Raw genomic sequence first — 21,113 nt, 5'->3', positions numbered from 1 at the left:
GACCTCCTGGGCTCAAGAGATCCTCCTGCCTCAGCCTCCTGAGTAGCTTCGACTATAGGCATATGCCATCATGCCTGCTAGTTCTTGTATTTTTTTGTAGAGACAAGGTCTCGCTATGTTGTCCAGGCTGGTCTCAAACTCCTAGGCTCAGCAATCCTCCCAGCTTGACCTCCCAAAGTGCTGGGATTACAGACGGGAACCACTTGGCCATAATTTGTTACATGCGTATTGTATAATGATCAAATCAGGGTATTTGGGATATCCATCATTTTGAGTATTAATAATTTCTGTGTGTTGGGAACATTTCAAGTCCCCTTTTCTAGCTAATAGCTAATACAATACATTGTTGTTAACTGTGGTCACACTACTCTGCTATTGAGCATTAGAACTTATTGCTTCTAATTGTATGCTCATTATTTATTAACCAGCCTTCTTTTATCTCTTCTTTGTCTCTTTCTACTGTTGTTGACATAAAGTCTGTTTTATCTAATTGTATGGTTTGGCGCTGTGTCCCCACCCAATTCTCACCTTGAATTGTAATCTCCATAATCCCCAGATGTCAAGGGTGGGACCAGGTGGAGGTAATTGGATCAATGGGGCAGTTTCCCTAATGCTGTTCTTGTGATAGTGAGTCAGTTCTCATGAGATCTGATGGTTTTATAAGCATCTGGCATTTCCCCTGCTTGCACTCACTCCATGCTGCTGCCCTGTGAAGAAGATGCCTGCTTCTCCTTTGCCTTCCACTATGACTCTAAGTTTCCTGAGGTCTCCCCAGCAATGTGGAACCATGAGTCAATTAAATCTCTTTCCTATATAAATTACTCAGTCTTGGGTATTTCTTCATAGCAGTGTCAGAATGGACTAATATATCTTATATAAACATAGCTACTCCTGCTCACTTTTGGTTTCCATTTGTATGAAATATCTTTTTCTGTCCCTTTATTTTCAGTCTATGTGTGTCTTCACAGGTGAGATGTTTCTTGTAGGCAGCATACAGTTAAGTCATATTTTAAAAAATTCATTCAGCTAGTCTACATCTTTTAAGTAGAAAGTTTAAACTGTTTAAATTCAAGGTTAATATTGTTATGTGAGAGCTTATTCCTGTCATTTTACTAATTGATTTCTGGCTGTTTTGTATATCCTTTGTTCCTGTCTTTCTCTCTTATTTATCACAGTGGCTTGGTGATTTTCTGTACTGGGAACGTTTATGTCCTTTCTTTTTCTTATTTCTTATTTCTTTTTCTTATTTCTGCTATACCAGTGGATTTTATACTTTCATGTGTTTGCACGATGGTAGATATCATCCTTTTCTTTTTCAGACGTAGGGTTCCACTAAGCATTTCTTGAAGGACTGATATAGGGGTGATGAATTTCCTCAGCTTTTGCTTGTCTTGGAAAGACTTTATTTCTTCTTTATTTATGAAGGATAATGTTGCTGGGTATACTATCACTGACTGTCAGGTTTGGTTTTTTTTTCCAGCACTTTAAATATATTAATCCATTCTCTCGTGGCCTGTCAGATTTCTGCTGAGAAATGCACTGTTACTGTGATGGGAGGTCCCTTATAAGTAATGACACACTTTTCTCTTGTTGTTTTTAGAATTCTCTATATGTATTTTCCTTTTGACAATTTGACTATAATGTACCATGGAGGAGATCTTTTTGAGTTGTATTTAATTGGAGATCTCTGAGCTTCCCCTACCTGGATGTCTAAATCTCTTGTTAAACTTGGGTAGTTTTCAGCTATTATTTTGTTAAATACATTTTCTATCCCTTTTGTTTTCTCTTTGCTTTGTGAGACGTTGAAAATTCAAATCTTTGCCTGTTTTATGGTGTCCTGTTTGTCATGTAGGCTTTGTTCATTCTTTTTAATTCTTTATTTTTAAGTCATTTATTTTTGTCTGACTGGCTTATTTCAGAAGACCATCTTTAAATTCTGTTGTTTTTTCTTCTGCTTGATCTAGTCTATTATTGAAGCTTTCAAATGTATTTTATATTTCATTTAATAAATTATTCAGGTCTAGAATTTCTGTTTTTTTTCCTACTGCTTGATCTAGTCTATTACTGAAACTCTCAAATGTGTTTTGTATTTCATTTAATAAATTATTGAGTTCTAGAATTTCTGTTTGATTTTTTAAAATGATATCTATTTCTTGGGTAAATTTCTCATTCATACCATGAATTGTTTTCCTGATTTTTTGTATGGTTTTTCTGTATTCTCTTATATTTCATTTAGCTTCTTTAGTATCATTTTGAATTCTTTTCCAGGATTTTATACATATCTTTTATGATAATTATTGTGTTTTTTTGGAGGTGTCATATTTCCTTGCTTTTTCATGTATCTGCACATCTGGTATTACAGTTGCTTCTTCTAACCTGTTGAATTTGCTTTCTTAGGAGAGAATTTTTTTCTGAAGATGTATCTATGGTATTGGTTGGGTAGAGCCCTTTGGCTTTGATTCTGGGTGTGTGCAGTAGTGTAGTCTCTGCATGATTTCTTCAACGTCAGTGGTATCTAATTTTCCTAGTGGCTTATGGCATGGTTATTGGTGGAGGCCGTGGTGAAGTTTTGCTGGGAATGGAAATGCTAGGTGGACCTATCTTTGAGCCTAATGGTGGCAGCTGTAGGCCAAGTGTACTTGTCCTTGGGCCCCAAGGCAGTGTACATGGCACTAGTGTTAGCAAGTCCAGGCAGGCCAATTCTTAGGCCTCCAGGCAGCTTGCTCAGGTACTGGAAGTGGCAGCAGTGGGCTGACCAGGTGGGCATGTTTTTAGTCCTGAGGGCAGTTAGCATGGCATGGGTGATGGCAGTAGCATTGGCAGGACAACATTCTGGCTTTCAAGTGGTTTGTGCTAATGTTGGTGGTGGCTGCAATAGGCTTGACAAGCCAGTTTCCAGGCTCACAGGTGGTACATGTGGGTGGGTGCCAACTGTGGTTGTAGTGGCAAGTTGGGTAGGCCTGACCTCAGGCCCCCGGGATAAGTGCTGAGGTGCCAATGGTGGTGGATTGGGCTGGGCGGCCTCCAGGCCTTCAGACAGTAATCTCATGCACTGGGGGACAGGGGATAGAGCCAGACTGGGTGGACCTGTCCTCAAATCCCACAGTGGTGCATGCAGTCTTTGGCTGTGGTCGGCAGGGGTTGGGTGATCCCTAAGCCCTCAGTGGAGTGCTTTGGTTGGGTGTGGCAGTGGCTCTGCTTCAGCCTGCTACTTGGGAGGATGGGGTTGCTTTCAGTGGCAGCAGTCATACAGGTAGCTGGGGAGCGCCCTCTTTGCTAGCACTTTGGCCTTGGTAGCAGCAGCCCACAGTGGTGGCAGCTGAAGGTGGGAGAGTTTATGTTCAGGTCTGTGAAAATGCACAGCAAATTTGCTGCTGGGGGGAGTGGGGTCTTTGCCGATGATTTGTGTTTCAGCCCTAATGCAGCAGTGCTAGTGGGTGGGATATGTCAATGGGGCTCCAAAGATGTGAACAGGCAGGGGCTGTTGGGCTTCTGGGCAGGAAGCAGTCTGATGGGGACTGGGTTCTCAATATGGTGCCTTGCTGTAGTTGCTTAGGACTGGGCATAGGGTGGGACCCAGTATGAGCCTCCTCTCTGCAACAACGCAGTTGCTCTGTCTCCAGGCAGCTCGCTATACAGTCTCATGGCCTGTGAAGGCTGAAGGGGTCTCCTATGGCTAGGATTACAGGAGTTCACAGTGGAGATGTGAACTGCAGGGGGTATTTCACTTACCCTTTCTCTGCATTCAGGAGCCCCTCCAGGCTCCCAGCTGATCCTGGCCCAGAAGGCTGCCTCGCTTTCCTCTCCTTCCTTGCTTAGATGTTTCCCGTCACTTTTCTGTTGAATTCCAGTATTCTCTCTTAGATGATCTATTTGAAGTGTGATTATCTGCTTGCTATTTCAGTTCTTCTTTGTGGAGGAGGTGAGTACCAGATGCCTTCAGTTAGCCATCTGGAAGCCCCTCCAAATTTTTTGAATTATTGTTTGTCTGATGCTAATTCTGGATTTTCAAAAAATAATCTTTGATTACCGTACCTGTGGTTTAATGTGAACTGTGTATGGTTTTTGTCCTGGTTTCCTGATATAGACCTTCTAAACCCTTGTTGTTTTTTGAGTGATAAGAGTGACAGCAGCATCTTTTGTTATAATATTTGGTTCTTGTACAAATTTCCTAAAACTCTTGGAATTTCCTGAGTAATAAAAGTGTCTTTTGTTTCAAGACCTTTTGGTCACACCTGAGTTTATACTAATGAGGTGACAGGGTGGGGAAAGGAGGGATAGGGCCAGAGATAAAGCTCTATAAAAATGCTTGGATGAGATTTGAGGAGATTCTGGATAATTGAACATGTGGAGGTTCCTAGAAGGTAGCATGCCCAGAGAAGGCATGGAAGCTGCACACCTCTTCCCACATGCCTTGCCCGGTGCATCTCTTCCATCTGCTGTTCACCTGTTTCCTTTGTAATGTTCTTTTTTTTTGAAAGAGCAAAGCAACAAAAGCAGAGATTTATTGAAAATGAAAGCACATGCCACAGGGTAGAAGTGGCCCCAAGCAAGTGGCTCAAGGGCCAAGGTACAGAGTTTTCTGGGGTTTAAATATCCTCTAGAGGTTTCCACTGGTTACTTGGTGTACATCCTACATAAATGAAGAGGGCAAAGTTACAAAGTCATTTACTCTGGTACACCCTATGTAAATGGAGAGGATATTTCCTGTCATAGCTGAAGTGTTTGCATTTGATTTAGTTCTGGGAAGTCCTTAGGCTCCCTGCCTCTAAGTCTTGTTCTCCTGCCTCATTTCCTCCCTGAAAGATGGGATTCCAATAAATCTTTATGGCAGGTGGAGAGACTGATGGTCTTTCTTCTGTAACTGCTTCATGTGGGCTTGGGGTGTAGTCCCAACCTACTGGAGATCATGGAACTTTTGCCCTGCTCTGTCTCATGGAGGAAGGGTAGCTCCTTGATGGCCAGGGGTAGTGTCTCCACCTGGAACTGGCTGGAACCCTTGTAGCATGTCCTGAAGCTTGATGGTCTCTAGGTGAGACGAAATGAATTTGGTTAAAAGATTTAATGGGAACCTCACAGGGTGGATACCTATGCTGTTAGGAATGTTTGTTATGGAGATTTGAGGAAGATAAACAAAACTTGGTCCATGGTCTGTTCTAGGATCTATGTGTTTCCTTAAAGTCTTAGCATGAGGGACTCCAGTTTGGTTTTGTTTGGTCTGTTGGGGACCAGCTCATGAACTCAGTCCAAAACAATGGCCTCCCATAATTTTGTTTTAAAAAATTTCCCTTTTGGTCAGTTTCTCATTTAGGTAAGAGTGTGACCAAAACTTAGAGCCTTCGTGCTACTCTCAGTTACCATGATTTTGTATTTCTGGTCTCAGCAGGTCATTCATCGGTTATGGTGTCCTCATGGTCACACCTTTCTTTCATCTCTTGTCATTCAGTTGAAGAGAGACCATTTGATATTCTGGAGATGGCTGCATGGAAGTACTTAAAACCTTTGAGAGAATACAGTACACTAGGGAGACTATTCTATGCCTATTAGAAAGATAACACCGAGTGTGGAGTATTCTCCTTACCCAGGATCCGCATAAACCAAACCATCTGAAATCAAATAGATCAAAGAGTGAGCTAGATAAAGACTGTACTCACTAAACTAAGCAATCACTTTGTTAATCCCCAACTGTGGAAGCCCTCTACTCTTCATCTGATGTATTTCTTCACATGCTACATGTGCCAGCAGCTGCACGGGTACTTCTCTGTTCAGCTAATTCTACCATAACTTTCACAAGAGAATTTTAAGTCTGTTATGTAACTGTAGGCTTTACAGTGGAATCTGCTGTAGAGCCTATCATGAGGGATACATTTCTAATCATTGCTTCTTTTACTCCAAATCATGGAAAAAGGACCTAACAAACGATGCCCTTCTGGAAGAGTGAAAACCTCTTAGCAATGTTCTCTTTAACCCATGATGTGGGTTAAGAGACATGAGCCAATATTCTGTTTCTGACCGATTATGAGGCCATGCATGTACCATTAAAGTTTCTCACCTACGTTGGGCCTTCATCTTTTATCTATCAGAGTATAAGATTATCCATATATAAAGCTGGCTGCAAAATCCTTCACAAATAAAAGTGTGCCCCAGAAGTGCACACTACAGACCCCTTTTCCATTTCTGTTGTTCACAGAGGCATAAGCAAGGAAAAATATTCAAAAACAAGAGTCTCATGATAGTAGAGAAGTCTCGATCTGTGATCTTAGGAAAAGCTGTTCACATTAAGGATACCATTTTCTTCTGGGGAGAAACTTCCCTGGTTAGCTTTGCCTTAAGGGTTCCAATGGGTGTACAGTTCCAAGAGTGTGGAGGGACCCTTTTCAGTTGTGAGATTATGAACCCAAAGTTCATGGTCCTGAAGTTTTGCTATAGTGTGGATGGCACGGACAGTCTTTCTCTGATGTTCTCAGCAGACCCAGTCTTCAGGTTTCGGAGGAACAGATGCCAATTCCTGCTCCTCTGCTGTGTTTCTTAGGAGCCTGGTTGGACTTGGACCTGCTGGATTGGGGCATCATCTGTCAAATGCTGCTGCAGAGGCTTTGCTCACATCTGCACCTCCGCTGCGTGCAGGAGCTGGGTTGAAAGGCTCTGCTAGGTGCAGGAGCTAGGTTGAAAGGCCGCCCATAGTCAGGTTGGCCACCTGCTTCATGAGGTTGAACTGCTTCTTCACGGCAGTGTGGGCGGCAACCCGCGGGGCTCTGGCCGGCAGGCGGGGCTACACCCAGAGGGCTCCTAGAGCACTTCACAGCTGAAGTGACTGGCGGCGGGCGGCTACCTCTTTTTTTTTTTTTTCCCCTTTAAGGTGAATCTCTCTCCGTCGCCCAGGCTGGAGTGCAACGGCACGATCTCGGTTCACTGCAGACTCAGCCTCCTGGGTTCAAGCGATTGAGTAGCCTCCTGAGTGGCTAGGACTACAGGCGTGCACCACTACCCCCAGCTAATTTTTGTATTTTTAGTACAGAAAGGGATTCACCATGTTGATCAGGCTGGTCTCGAACGCCTGACCTCAGGTGATCCACCCGCCTCCGCCTCCCAAAGTGCTGGGATTACAGGCGTAAACTACCACACCTGGCCTGTAATATTCTTTATAATAAACTAGTAAATGTAAATAAAGTGTTATGAGCCACTCTTGCAAATTAATCAAGCCCTGAGGAGGGGGTTGTGAGAACCCAGTGGTCATTCAGAAGCATAGGTAACAACCTGGGGCTTTCAACTGATATCTGAAGTGGGACATAAACTTGTGGGATTGAGCTCGCAACCTGCAGGATTTGACATCATCTCCAGGTAGGTAGTGTCAGAATGGAATTAAAGGACAGCCAGATGGTGTCTGCTGGAGAGTCTACTGCAGGATTGATTGTTTTCTCACACAGTGTGTATGAGAAAGAAATCCCATACATCTGGAGCCAGAAGTGTGGTATTGAGTGTGTGAGTAGTGAGTACAGAGTAGGAAAAATAGCTTTTTGATTTTTCTTCTATTTCTACAATATCTAGAAATTATAGTGTCTAAATGATAGTGTATGTATTTTGCTTTGGGAAAAGTGAATGTTTTCCTATAAGGGTATAATAAAAAAATATGTGAGGATCTTATCGGCCCCTTCCCAAGGCCTATCATGCACCCAGCTAGGTGCAATGTCTCATATTAGCCATTTTTTAATTTCAGAAATTAAAACCCCATAGGAAGAGAAAACATATCACTCTATAGAGAGTTAATATAGCACAGTGGTCAAGAATGCAGATTGGAACAAAGACCTCTGTAGAACTTAGGACAAAGACCAAATATATTACACATTAAGCCTCAGGTATATTAATCAAAGATGATTTTTGAAAATCCAGAATTGGATTAGAATTACAATAGAACCCAAGAAGAACCAGTATTCTGTTTGGATTCTTTTCCCAGCTCTTTTACGTACAAGCTGTGCAAGCATGAACAAGTTATTCATTTCTCTCTGTGCCACAGACAGTTGTAAAATAGGGGTAGTATTGGTAACTACATCCTATGGTTATAATGATTAAATGATTAAATAATTTAAAAATCATCAGGCACTTTGAACAGTTCTTAGCATACAGGTGCCCATTTATGGAAAAATTCCAGTGTATGGAAAATCCTGTTCACAAAACTAAATACTCAATGTACCCCCAAAATATATCAATTAAAAAGTTGTGGGAAAAATTTAAATGGTCATGTTTATAATCCTTAATGTCTAAAAGAATGAAATTACTCTGAAATGTTTCAGTGCATTCACCTGAAAGTTGTAAAGCTTTCAAATATGAAGAAAATTATGCAGATATTTGAAACTTTCCAAGTTTTACTTAATACTGAACCCATAAAATGCCCAGCCGGGAAAATCTGTCCATGATCTCAGGACTTCTCATCTTCCATAATTGCATGAACCAATTCCTTATTATAACTTAAAACTTACACATACAATATACGTACAACATAGATAGTTTTAAAATTATATCTATCTATCTATCTATCTATCTATCTATCTATCTATCTATCTACCTACCTACCTACCTATCTACCTACCTACCTACCTATCTATCTAATCTCCTATTGGTCTGTTTCTTTGGAGAACCCTGGCTAATACAATAGCTAAAATTAAAAGATAAAATACTGAGCGTTGACAAAGATAGATAGCAAATAAACTTTTATACATTGGTTAGCATAAAATAGCACAACTGCTTTGGAAAATAATTTGACAGTCGTTTACGAAGTAAACATACCCTTAACATGTGACCCAGCAATTCTAATCCTCAGTATTTATCCAAGATAAATGAAAATATATATTCACAAAAAGATTTGTACACGAATATTCATAGTTGCGTTATTCATAATAGTCCCAAATTAGAAACAACCAACATTTTTATCAATAGGTGAATAGATAAAAAACCTGTGATATATCCCTATAATAGAATATTGTTCAGCAATGAAAAGAAGTAAACTACACAAGAAGCCAGGCACAAAAGTGCTACTGATGCATATAGTATAGTTGAAGAAGGATTGACTGGAAAGTGTGCTGGTTACATAAGTGTATACATTGTCATAATTCATCAGACTGTACACTTAAAATGTTTGGAATTTTACTTTATGTGTATTATAAATGAATAAAGTTGATTTAAAAAGAAAAATTCTCTAGGGAAAGTTCTGAATTTTAGAACATTATCACATGCCTATTTATCTCTTTAATTTTTATTTTAGGGAAGATTCATATTATCAGTGCTGGAAACTAATTCCTAGTTCTGATATTGCTGCCTCTAGTAATGAAAAATTGTGTCAAATTAATATGGAAAAATTCTTTCTTAAATGCCTTTTGTATTACATGTCAAAGCAATGATATTTATTGTGCCATAATTGAGGTTTCAATTGTACCACATACAGAAAAAACAATTCCTGCTTATATCATCAATTCTAATAACAATTTAAAAGTTCACTGATACACACAGACATCGTGAGCTATTCTTATTGATGTAAAGGCTAAACAGCAGTTATGCCAAAAATTGTATGTCAAAGGTTTTAAATTAGTCTCATTTTCTAAGAGGTACATATCTAGGTTTATATAATTTAGTAAAAAAATAGTCTCTAAGAAAATATTTTATGAATTTTTCCAAAGCAAAATTGAACAATCAACAAGGAGTAAATTGCGTGAACAATAACAATTTTGTAAGTCCCCGTATTAGTCTGTTCTCACACTGCTGTAAAGATACTACCCAGGACTAGGTAACTTATAAAGGAAAGAGGTTTAATTGACTCACGTTCCACATGGCTGGGGAGGCCTCAGGAAACTTAGAATCAGGGTGGAAGGTGAAGGGGAAGCAGGCACCTTCTTCACAGGGCAGCAGGAGAGAGAAAGAATGCAGGGGAAACTGCCAGACACTTAACCAAACTCACTCACTAACTTGAGAACAGCCAGGGGGAAATCCGCCCACATTATCCAGTCACCTCCCACCAGGTACCTCCTGTGACATGGGGGGATTACTATTTAAGATGAGGTTTGGGTAGAGACACAGAGACAAACCGTATCATTCCCCCAGAGGGGAAATATGTGATTAAAAATACTCTCCAACTATAGAAGAAATAAAAAGTGACCAAAGAAAAATTCTCGATATTCTAACAGACACCTATGTTTTTCAAATGTTTTTCTTTAAGCATTTATACTTAGTAAAAAATATATTTTATCCTGACACACACATACTTGTATACAAATAATTATCTAGTTCATACATACATATATATGAATAACAGAAACAAGTTTCATGAATCAAGTTTTTTCCCTTCCACAATGCATGATATGGTTTGGTTGTGTTCCCACACACATCTCATTTTGAATTTCCACATGTTTCAGGAGGGACCCAGAAGGAAATAATTGAATCATGGGGTCAAGTCTTTCCTGTACTGTTCTTGTGATAGTGAATCAGTCTCATGATATCTGATGGCTTTAAAAATGGGAGTTTCCCTGCACAAGCTCTCTCTCTGCCTGCTGCCACCATTTAAGATGTGACTTAGTCTTCCTTGCCTTCTGCCATGATTGTGAAGCTTCCCCAGCCACGTGGAACTGTTTATACATTAAACCTCTTTCTTTTGTAAATTGCCCAGTCTGGGGTATATCTTGATTAGCAGCATAAAAATGGACTAATACAATGCACTCTGGTATTTTCTATTTCATTAAAGTAAAAATGTGGGTTGGACTACAGTTTGATAAACACTGGTCTAGTTTATGAAAGATTATTTATAATTTCTTCAGAAGGTGAACCAGAGGAAAAAGCAGAAAGAGAAGAAAACTATTCTAGAGGTAATTAATAAATCACTGGGCCCTAGAATTGATGTCAGGGAATGTTGCAAGCATTTTTTAGAAGAATGAGTGACAACTATTTGTCTAGGATGACTTTTAATTATAGACTTATCCACAAATGGTAGATGGACCAAATGACCTTTTGATTTACTTGCAGTTCCAAAAACATTCCATAACTTTTATTTATTTAGTAATTCATGATAAGTGGGTAATTCTGCTTTTTAGTTATTTCCTAGTGATTACATTCATACTTGATTTTGTTTTTCTTTCAGGATCTTATCTGCTTTTAAAGTTATTCATTTTATCTTGATGGTATACTTTATAAAACTATCATAAATATTTACTTTTCAAAAACATTTTAAAACACTCAGGAATTCTATTAAAACAAAAGGTACATATATTGGTTATTAACGTTAAAGTTAAAAGATAAAAAGAACATAGGCTTTTTATCTGAATGAGTATATATATTTTGCTCAAAAATATTTTTTTTCTTTTTGAGACGGAGTCTCGCTGTGTCACCCAGGCTGGAGTGCAGTGGCCTGATCTTGGCACACTGCAAGCTCCGCCTCCCGGATTCACGCCATTCTTCTGCCTCAGCCTCCCAAGTAGCTGGGACTACAGGCGCCCGCCACCACGCCTGGCTAATTTTTTGCATTTTTAGTAGAGATGGAGTTTCACTGTGTTAGCCAGGATGGTCTCAATCTCCTGACCTCGTGATCCGCCCGCCTCGGCCTCCCAAAGTACTGGGATTACAGGCGTGAGCAACGGCGCCCAACTGCAAAATCTAATTTTTATCTAAATTATTGATGTTTAAGAATATTTTGACTGGCTGGGCGCGGTGGCTCAAGCCTGTAATCCCAGCACTTTGGGAGGCCGAGATGGGCGGATCATGAGGTCAGGAGATTGAGACCATCCTGGCTAATACGGTGAAACCCCGTCTCTACTAAAAAATGCAAAAAACTAGCCGGGCGAGGTGGCGGGCGCCTGTAGTCCCAGCTACTCGGGAGGCTGAGGCAGGAGAATGGCGTAAACCCGGGAGGTGGAGCTTGCAGTGAGCTGAGATCCGGCCACTGCACTCCAGCCCTGGCAACAGAGTGAGACTCCGTCTCAAAAAAAAAAAAAAAAAAAAAAAAAAGAATATTTTGACCATATCCTGCCTATGTATATCTTTACTTTTTTATGTTATGATACTTTTAGTGCACTTAGTATCCTTGCCTATAAATTGATTATTAACTTCCCGGGAACCATTAACAACCAATTTCATATTCTAAACCATTCTTTTCCGAAAACATTGTTTAATGAGCTACCCATGACTTTTCCCAATAGTATATTACTGTCTTTTGATAAAACAAATTTTCAGAAAATAAATATCCCTGACTCACTACCTATTTGGACGTGAATTTGTTATTAGAGAGTAATAGTCTTTTCGGTTCAATGCTAATAGTTGTTTAAATAATTTCATGAATCAGAGCATGTGTAGTAAATTTGATCTGTTTTGCTTGGCCATAAAATTGATGAGGATTAAATACAAGGGCATTCAAAACAAGTGAGGGTTCCTCTCATAAAACTAAAGTGACAACTCAAAGAATAGCTCAGTCTTCCACATTAATCATGCAGAGTGAGATGGTGATAATCATTGTGTCCTATGACTGTTTTAGAGGTGAAACTGGGACAAAGTCAGGTTGCAAATGTCCTGGATCAGCTGGAAAATGTGCATTATTATTTTCAAGTACATTGTTGTTCAGGTTCCTTCCTGAGAAGAATATTAGTTCTATTTTTTCCTCCATGTTTAAAGGAAAGACTATAAATGAGTGATTTGATTTTTTTCCCTAAGTAACCCTAATTCTTCAGTTTCATCTCAAGATGGAAATATTTGAAATATAGCAAGAAAATCTATTTCAATCCTACTGTAAAGGTAGGTGAATTTGCCTCTCCATATACTAAGTTTAAAAAAATGAATAGAAAGGCTAGGAGCAGTGGCTCACATCTGTAATCCCAGCACTTTGGGAGGCTGAGGTAGGCAGATCACCTGAGGTCGGGAGTTCGAGACCAGGCTGACCAACATGGTGAAACCCTGTCTCTACTAAAAAAAATACAAAAAATTATCCGGACGTGGTGGTACAAGCATATAGTCCCAGCTACTTGGGAGGCTGGGCCAGGAGAATCGCTTGAACCTGGGAGGCAGAGGTTGCAGTGAGCTGAGATTGTGCCACCGCACTCCAGCCTGTGCGACAGAGCAACACTCTGTCTCAACAACAACAAAAAATGAGTAGAAAGGCTTGTTCTTAAAACATAAAGGCTAAACAGATAGCACATCAAAGAAGATAAACAGATGACAAATAAGCATATGAAAAGATGCTCAATATCAAATGTCATTAAGGAATTGCAAATTAAAGTGAGATACCACTACACACCTATTAGAATGACTAAAATCCAAAACCCTGACAACAGCAAATGCTGGTGAGGATGTGAGCAATAAGAACTCTCATTCGTTGTTGGTGAAAATGCAAAATGGTGCAGCAGCTTTTGAATACTATTTGGCAGTTACTAATCTAAACATACTCTTATCATATGATCCAGCAATTGCCCTTTTTGGCATTTACCCAAATGATTTAAAAACTTATTTCTACACCAAAACCTGCATATTAGTTTGTTCTCACATTGCTATAAGGAACTACCTGAGATTGGGAAATGTATAAAGAAAAGAGGTTTAATTGACTCACAGTACTGCAGGCTGTACAGGAAACATGGCTGGGGAGGCCTCAGGAAACTTACAGTCATGATGGAAGGCAAGGGGAAGCAGGCATGTTCTTCAAAGGCACTAGGAGAAACAGAGAATGCAAAGGAAACTGCCAGACACTTATTAGACAACCAGATCTCATGAGAACTCACTCACCAAAACAAGATTACCAAGGGGTTGGTTCACCCCAGTTATCCAGTAACCTCCTACCAGGCCTTTCCTCCAACACTGGGGTTTACAATTCAGCATGAGATTCCGGTAGGGACACAAATTCAAACAATATCAACCTGCATGTGATGTCTATAGCAGAATTATTAATAATTGCTAAAACTCGGAAGCAACCAAGATGTCCTTTAGTAGATGGATGGATAAATAAACTGTAGTACATCCAGTCAGTGCTAAAAAGAAATGAGCTATCAAATCATAAAAAGACATGGAAGAAACTTAAATGCATATTACTAAGTGAAACAAGTCAATCTGAAAGGCTACATATTGTATGATTTCAACTATATGTCATTTTAGAAAAGGCAGAACTATAGTCAGTAAAAAAATATCAGTGGTTGCTGGGAGTTAGTGGGGAGAGAGGGATGAATAGGTGGCAGAGCGCAGAAGATTTTTGAAGATCTAGAGTTGAATGCTGGCCCGACTGGGAAGTATTGAGGTTTAGAACCCCCCAGAATAGTCTTCATTCTTTGTATGTTGAAGGGGTTCTTGATGTATATCAATAAATGGAGGTGCATAGCCCTGTAACTAACAAAGAATGTGTATGGGTTTGAATGATCAAATGTTCATAAACACATTTGCTTCAAATACCTCATATATGGAATTATTTATTTCCTTTCTCTCCATGTGACCTCCCTTGCCTTATAACATACACAGAGCCCTGCACTGGCTTGCCCACAGACTGTCCCTATCTTGGGACAGCTTGAATACAATCTGATAAACTGTTATGAGTCAAGGAAGATTACCCTATACTTATTTCAGGAGCAGCCAACTCCTCCTTTGTTTAATAGATACATATTACATACATATTTAATAAATACACACCAAATTCATACATATTTAACTGCTTCTAGCCTTTAAAGAGAGAATTAAAAAAAATTTTCAAGGAGTTTCCAGGGACCAGGGCCAATGTGAAACTGTGACTGTGCCTGGGACATCTTTCCTTGGTTGGCCTGATAGGTTTGATCTGTCTGCTACCAATAGGAGTCTTAGAAATACTGGCTGTATATATGCATCCCTTTCTTCAGACAGTTAAAAATAAGAAAAGCAGATACAAGTAACAAGCCAACAAATTAATATTAAGGGTGAGTTAAAGGATGTCATGTAATTGACTTTGTTGTTAGAGAAAAACTCCTTAGCATGTTAGTAATGGCAAATCAATAAAGTTACCTTGGAATAACAGTGACATGTTTGCATGTCCATACAAATATTAATACCCTCATAGAGGAACAGGGTATTAATTTATGGAAATATGATGTTAATTCTGGTTTCAAATGAGTAAAATTTTATTCTATAAGCAAGTTTATGTAGCAGAGTTGAAATTTACATACAATGTACATGGTCGGTGAAAGTTATCCTTATTTCTAAAGACTCCAAACTTTTATGATCGGGGAGAGGAATGAACTTAATCTTGACAAATAAAGGTAGATTTGAATTTAATATGATCTATTGTCTATTTAGGATTCACCCAGTGTATTTTATGTAATAGTAAATTGAAAGTACAAATTTTACATGAGGGCTATTCTTCTCTCTCCAGGTCCCCCTTCCCATGAAGGGTTGCTCAGTGAGAAACTGATGTGACCTCGCTGTGAAGGGCTAGGAGTGGGAGACTGGCATATGAGCTGTTTTTAGTGTCTTCCCTATTTTTGTGGTATGCTTAATCTGTGCTGGTCGTTGGGTGTTGTGAACAGGCGTCCTCTTTGGTGTGACTTGCTATTTTTGAAGTCATTTGGGTAGATGCTGCTGAAATCCGTCAAGGTTGCCATTTACTTTGGTCATGAAGTTTCTGTATTCTGAATTCTGAAGCCTCCTCCTGACTTCTAGTCTCAGATGGTCCACTCTTCTCTCTGTATCTCCTAGTCCTCTACCCAGGAACTCCTGGGTCTCCTGCATGGCATTTTCATGCCATATGGGCTCAAGGGGATATTTTAGACTTATTTGCTGTATTAGTCAGGGTTTCTTTAGAAAAGCAGAATCAATAGGATGTGAGTATATATTAAAAAATATTATTTTCAAGGAATTGACTCACATGACACAAGGATTGGCAAGTGTAAAATCTGTAAGGGAAGCTAACAATCTGGAGACCCAAGGAAGAGCTGATGTTGTAGGTCACAAGTCCAAAGGCAGTCTGAAAGCAGAATTCCTTCCTTTATAGTGGGCCCCAGTCTCTTCTCGTAAGGTTTTCAACTAATTGGGTGAGGCCCATCCATATTACTGAAGGTAATCTGCTTTATTCAGTCTACTGATTTAAATGTTAATCATGCCTGCAAAATAACTTCACAGCAATATCTACACTGGTGTTTGACCAAACAACTGGCCTCCAAAGCTTAGCCAAGTTGACACCTAACAACCATCATATCTAGAGTAGTTTACATCCATCAGGTTTTGCTACCCTACTGCTACCTTGCTGTGCTGGACAGGGTTGGGTGAGATAACACAAGTTGGATGCTGTCATACTCTCTCTGAAACCTCTCTGTGGCTATATTAAAATTGTTATAGTTGTATACTTGTTCCTTTTGGATCAGACCCTAGGAATCAGAGAAAATAAATTCTTCCTCTAGAACCTGAATAACCCTTGCATTATCTTGTCCTCTCTGAATCCTTCTTTCTTTTCTTTTCTTTCTTTTTTTTTTTTTTTTTTTTGAGACGGAATCTCACTCTGTCACAAAGGCTGAAGTGCAGTGGCGCGATCTCGGCTGACTGCAAGCTCCGCCTCCCCGGTGCACGCCATTCTCCTGCCTCAGCCTCCCTAGTAGCTGGGACTACAGGCACCGGCCACCACGCCCGGTTAATTTTTTGTATTTTTTAGTAGATACGGGGTTTCACCGTGTTAGCCAGGATGGTCTTGATCTCCTGACCTCGTGATCTGCCCTCCTTGGCCTCCCAAAGTGCTGGGATTACAGGCGTGAGCCACCACACCCGGCCCTCTCTAAATCCTTCTTATTCCTACTATTTTAGATTTCTTATTTTCTCTTAATGGTAGAAACTTCCTTTACCATACCTGCACATTTGTTAGACAGGGTTTCACCCTGTCACCCAGGCTGCAGTGCAGTGGTGCAATCATAGCTGAATGCAGTCTCCCCAGGCTCAGGTGATCCTTCCGCCTCAGCCTCCTGAGCTAGGACTTACAAGCACGGGCCACCACGCCCAAATATATATTTTTATTTTATTTTATTTTATTGTAAAGAGGAGGTTTTGTCATGCTTCCAGGATGGTCTCAAACTCCTGGACTCAAATGGTCCACCCACCTCAGCCTCCCAAAGTGCTAAAATTATAGGTGTGAGCCAATGTGCTCAGCCTACACTATGTTTTTCGTTATTTCTACACCACAACTCTTTAATTTGATTCAGCCAGCCTTGGCTCTTAATATGTAAAGGAATAGTTTTGAAATGTAGAAAACCCCTTTCTTGACAAAGGCTAAGAGAAAATTGGGCTTTACTTTTTTACTTTGTGATTCAAAAGCCGCATATGTTGACTCTGTATTTATGCTAAAAATTCCAATTCATCTTTGAACAATGGATTAAAAGAGACAAAGATAACACACAATGAAGTCAGCAGAAAACAACACCACCACCACTCTAATCTCTTTAAAATGTATTTACCCTGTTATGCAATAATTATACACTAGGCTCTGTAAGATTCAAGAGAGTTTTATAGAATAATTGGGAAAATATTGCAAGAGGATAAATGCCAGTATAAACTCAGAAACAAATAATATAAACAGTAGTTCAGAGAAGAAAGCAATTTAAAAAACACACACTAGGCTGGGCGCGGTGGCTAACGTCTGTAATATCAGCACTTTGGGAGGCCGAGGCGGACGGATCGCGAGGTCAGGAGTTCAAGACCATCCTGGCCAACATGGTGAAACACCATCTCTACTAAAAATACAAAAATTATCTCCTTATGGTGGCGCGCGCCTGTATTCCCAGCTACTCCGGAGCCTGAGGCAGGAGAAGCACTTCAACTTGGGAGGAGGAGGTTGCAGTGAGCCGAGATCGAGCCACTGCACTCCAGCCTGGAGACAGAGCGAGATTCTGTCTCAAAAACAAAACAAAACAAATAACAAAAAAACCCCACAAAAACACACACTCTATTTCCTACCCGCTTACAAAAAGATAAAACCATGGGTAATTTTGGGCTTTAGCCCTTTGAGGGAGCTGAGCCTTAAGAGAATCTCCTAGGTTCTCAGCTCTATTCAATTCCCCTGTGGCTTCTTTTTCACCATATATGGGTCTGTCCTGACTTTAGGCTTCCTAATGCTGATATTTTTATACACTGAGTCCTAAACAGATACTTGACAGCTTTTGGAAGTCTGAGAATGTAATAATGCACATCCATTTTGAATCAGAATGGTAATTCTTTTAGGGTTCATTACTTAACCATAAAATAAAACTAGAGGGTCTTTCACATTTACTTTCTTTCTCTAATAACGCAAAGGAGAAAGCAACCTGAATAATAAAATAATTCTTGCAAAAATTTCATATTGCTTTTTAATTCTAATATACATACAATAAGCTACTAAACTAATATCTATTTAATCAACATTTTTGGAAACTTTATTAATTTATAATCTTTAATGCAATTTTTACAATCAGGGTGTAATTTCTCTTTCTTGTAAGTAAATAAATATTTATTATTTACATATAAATATATACTTATGTATTTAAATATATTATTGATATATACTTATATATTTAAATAAATTTATTTAAATATTTAAATATATTATTTATATGTGTATAAATATATTTATTTATTTGTAGGAGGTAGAGATTATACCCTGACCATTTTATATATATAAAATCTAGATTTCTTCTTCAACCAAGTAAACCTGAATATTATCTTGTTATTCTTCTTTGTATCTCCCATAGTTTTGAGCACAGATCAGCATGTCGGAAGATGCTCAATGAATCTTTTTGGAATTAATCATGTAGACAAAAGTATGCTACTTGGTATCGTAAGCAAATATTCTACATCTTTCTTTTTTCTTCAACACTGAATTCTCTCAACATTGTTTATCTTATCCAGATTGACTAGCTAGTAAGGAACATGGATGTGGGGAAAAGTGTGAAATCCGCAGTTTATAGCAATTTGTGTGATTTAGAAATTTTAAATAGTTAGGTGGCAAAGTCCCTTTTCATATTTAAAAGTTATGGACTAAGAACTTGTCATACAATCAACAAATTATAAAAATGCGGCATACAGAAGTAAAATTTAGTGCCAACTCAATGTATGAAACGAACCTAACGTTTATCAAATTTTAAGCAGCATTGGGATATTGAGATATACATTAACTAACTTTAAATAGTCTCTTTAAAAACTGCTCTAGTGATTTTGGAACAGCCAGGTTAAACATCTGTGGGGCAGTGGGTAGAAAAGATGACCTTGAGGAAAGTGAGACAGAGATACACTTTTCTTTCATAAGTAGGTAGAAGTGCCCTCTTCTTCTGTCCAGTGACTTGATGTTCAGTTAGCTCTACAGCTTTTCCAGGTGATCTCATGGCTTGTAGGAGGTGAGAAGTAGCTCTTTTTCAGAAAGGCCAGTGATATCCCCTAAACGAGTCTATTAAAATGCTATCATTCCATATATTCAGCAGCACCAGAGCCTGAGTATTTAGATTCTTTCTTCCTACAAAACAGAGTAGTTATCACAACAGGAGTGATAAAGCTGTGGTGTTAATACAGCCAACAACATAATAGCAGAGATTAGTCTGTTGGTTCTCTAATAATTTTTCAGCCTGAACACATCCCAACTTCTCTTTATCTCCTGCTGATGTTGTTCTTGCCCTGAAGCCCACCATTCATTATATTGCTCTTTCTTTTTCTCACTGAGGCATCTCATTACTGCTTGTTCTCATCAGTAAGATTCTTCTGAAAAATTACAAGGAAAGGTAGCCAGTGACATTTATGGCTTGTTGGCATGCGTTTTTATCCACTTTAAGAGTCATGTCAAGAAATACTGTGTATGAGGGTCATCCTAAACAATTGCTTAGACACAGTATGATTTCGGAAAACAACAACAACAATAACTACTACTAATACTCTTATTGCTAATTGCCATAGAGACAGAAAATAATATTTTGGACAAACACACCTCCATTTGGCTGATTTCTTGATATTCTAACGCCCTTTCAATTTCCAGAAAATCCTCTTCTGTGAGAAGGTAGGGTGATCAAAACTGTCACTCAGGAAATGCAATTAATGATTTTTCTGCCTCAGCAGCTTTAAGATTACCCACCAGCCTGAACTTGTTTCCTCAGCATATTTTACAAGCTTTTCAGCTTCTCTTGACCAATCCATAATTTTATGGTGTTGAAATCTATATGATAGGTTAGTCCTAAATGGGTTTACTTAAGACAATCTTATTTTGCTTCTGATGCTTTCCTGAAGTTATCTCCTTACGGATACACATCCATCACATTTTTTTACTGCAATACTTCCTATGAAATTACAGCCCTCAGCACATAGCTTCAGGTTGGTTCTGATCAGTGCACTAAAATTGTAAGAAAGATACTGAAAAAAAAAAATGCATAGAGTTCACAGTCTTCCTTTCATATAAACATAATAGGATGAAATTACCTGCAGGGTCATTTTTATTCTGTATTCTCCCACTGTGTCAAATTCATCTATATTGGACATGGAAGGCTAAAGGTATGAAATGGTGGCCATTTTTCTAAAAGCCATTTCTCTGAGCATCTCAGCGGTAGTCTCCAAGGTATATAGCAATCCTTTTCTGTTGAAAGGTCATTTCTTTTCCTTTTTTCATCTAATATCCTTACTGGTCATTTGTTTGTTTGACAATTCCAGAAGGTAAGGATAAAAGGCCCATGTGCTTTAACATATTAAGTAAATAATACCTACTATCTTATTATATATATTTGTGCATCTGTATATACTGATATACATATACATGAAATACACTTGTATACATTAAAAGCTTAAAAGTACTTTTACTTATCTCCATTCATATAATTCTCACAACAAATGGGGTGGTTATTATTTAAATTTTACAGTGGCTAAAACTGAGGATCAAGAAGGTTAAGCAAGTTACCCATACTTGTGAAGCCAGGTGTTTTGGCACCTTGCCTGGTACTTTTTTCCCCCCCAACAAAATCACTTTAATTCTCAGCATTGGGATAGCCTACTTATTTTAAAATAGAAGCTGTAGATGATAATTACAGAAATTCATAAATGTACTTGGAATGGAACTTAGTTTTAGCTATGAATATATGTAAAATAATTTGTTTGTCAAGTCTTCTTCAGAAAATTGAGATTAGAGGAGATGGAAAAAAACAACAGCT

Source organism: Piliocolobus tephrosceles, chromosome 11, assembly GCF_002776525.5.
Source record: "Piliocolobus tephrosceles isolate RC106 chromosome 11, ASM277652v3, whole genome shotgun sequence".
Lineage (NCBI taxonomy): Eukaryota > Metazoa > Chordata > Mammalia > Primates > Cercopithecidae > Piliocolobus > Piliocolobus tephrosceles.
This window is presented reverse-complemented; position numbering follows the sequence as displayed.